Source organism: Prionailurus viverrinus, chromosome A1, assembly GCF_022837055.1.
Source record: "Prionailurus viverrinus isolate Anna chromosome A1, UM_Priviv_1.0, whole genome shotgun sequence".
Taxonomy (NCBI): Eukaryota; Metazoa; Chordata; class Mammalia; order Carnivora; family Felidae; genus Prionailurus; species Prionailurus viverrinus.
This window is the reverse complement of record NC_062561.1, coordinates 163,836,585-163,838,533: the sequence shown is the minus strand read 5'-3', so window position 1 is coordinate 163,838,533 and position 1,949 is coordinate 163,836,585.

Below are 1,949 nucleotides of genomic sequence, written 5' to 3'. Positions count from 1 at the left end.
TCTAAGCTGTAGAAAAAGGAAGGGCGAAGGACAAAATATTTCTCAGAGGTCCTACCCAATCTCTGCTTTTACATCATTGGTCACTTCTAACTGCAACGAATGTGTCTCCTATGCTGTCCTTAGCATATGACTTTAATTCATCAAAATCTACCTTGGAAAATGTCTACTAGTTTTATTAACAGTGAAGGATATTTTCATCTGTAATGGTACAAGGTCTTAGGCTGGGATTTTCCAGACTTCAGTAATTTTAGTATCACCTTCAAATTTTTGATACATACAGCTTGGACTATCACTTAATACATTTATTTTATCTTACATAGCTTTGAAAATATTCTTTGCGATAATCTGCTTAATGTCATAGGTTTGGTATTTTAGTTATGCTTTTTCAAGTCACATTAAAACAAATATCATAAATAACTATTTCAAAAAGTTGATCGATGTCTTTTCTAAAATCATCTGTACACAATTAGTTCACATACTATCAGCAATGGTTAGTTAATATTATGTGTCAACTTGACTATACTATGGTGCCCAGTTATTATGGCCAAACAGTAGTCCAGATGCTGCTGGGAAGGTATTTTTTAGATATGTTTAATATTTACAATGAGTAGACATTAAGTAAAGCAGAACACCCTCCATCATATAGATGAGCCTCATCCAATTAGTTGAAGACTTTAAGATCCTCAAGATTGCATGGTCATGAGAATCCCTGGATTGTATCTTTTCAGTGCAGATCCTGAGGGGTAGAGGGTCTTTTCCGTTAGAAAATTCCCCAGGGAAGGATTGCATCTGGCCTGGTTTGCATACCTTGCCCAGCACTTGGTACTGTTTGGACAGAAGAGTGAGGTGCTGTTATTGGCCTGACCTTGTGCATATTGAACCATACCTGTTCATGACAAATTATTTGGATTATAAGAACTGCAGTTGCTGCAGAGTATTTTTATTTGTTCATGAGTAGCTTCCTTTTGCCCCTAAGGTAACATTGTACGGGTGGAACAAACTTCTTGAAGTCTGGCTCTGGTTTCTTTTGTGCTACATTTGAGAGAGAGAAGAATAAAATAATGCTTGTGGGTGTGTGTGAAGGAGAGAGGGAAGCAGAGAGAAGGATAAGAAGGAAGGGAGAGAGAGACAAAGGAGAGGCAATACCATTAAATGAAGAGAGAAGGAGAAACTGAAAAAAAAGCAAAGCAATAAGGATCTCTATGGAAACAGAGATATATAAAATATATATATATATTTATATATATATATTATATTATATATTATTATATATATATTTTTATATATATTTATATATATAATATAATATATATATTTTATTTATATATATATTATATTATATATTATTATATATATATATTTTTTTATATATATAAAAAATATATATATTTTTATTATATTCTTGGAAAGATGGATTTATGGCTGGCTACCTCCTCATTGTCGTATCTTTATCCTGAATCCAGACTTATGGCTCTGCATATTTTTCACATCCAGTTTGGGAGAGCAAGTCACACATCTGGGTCCCCAAATCAGAATGGGTGATATTACAGATGGAATTGTGTCCCCTCAAAATTCAAGCCTTTATCCCTGGTATGGCTGTATTTGAAGACAAGGCCTTTAAGGGGATAATTAGGGTTAAATGAGTCTTAAGGGTGAGGCCCTAATCCAATATGACAGGTCCCTTACAAGAAGTGAAAGAAACACCAGAGATGAACATGCATGGAGGAAAAATGTTGTGAGGACACAGTGAGCTAAAAAGTTCCAGTCTGTGTTTTAGTCTACAACTGTAGAGAGAGGCCTCAGGAGAAACCAAACCTGCCAACACCTTGATCTTGAACTTCCAGCTTCCAGAACTGTAACAGATAAATTTCAGTTATTTAAGCCACTCACTCTATGGTATTTTACTATGGCAACCCGTAGCAGACTAATTGGCATCTACAAAATTTCAG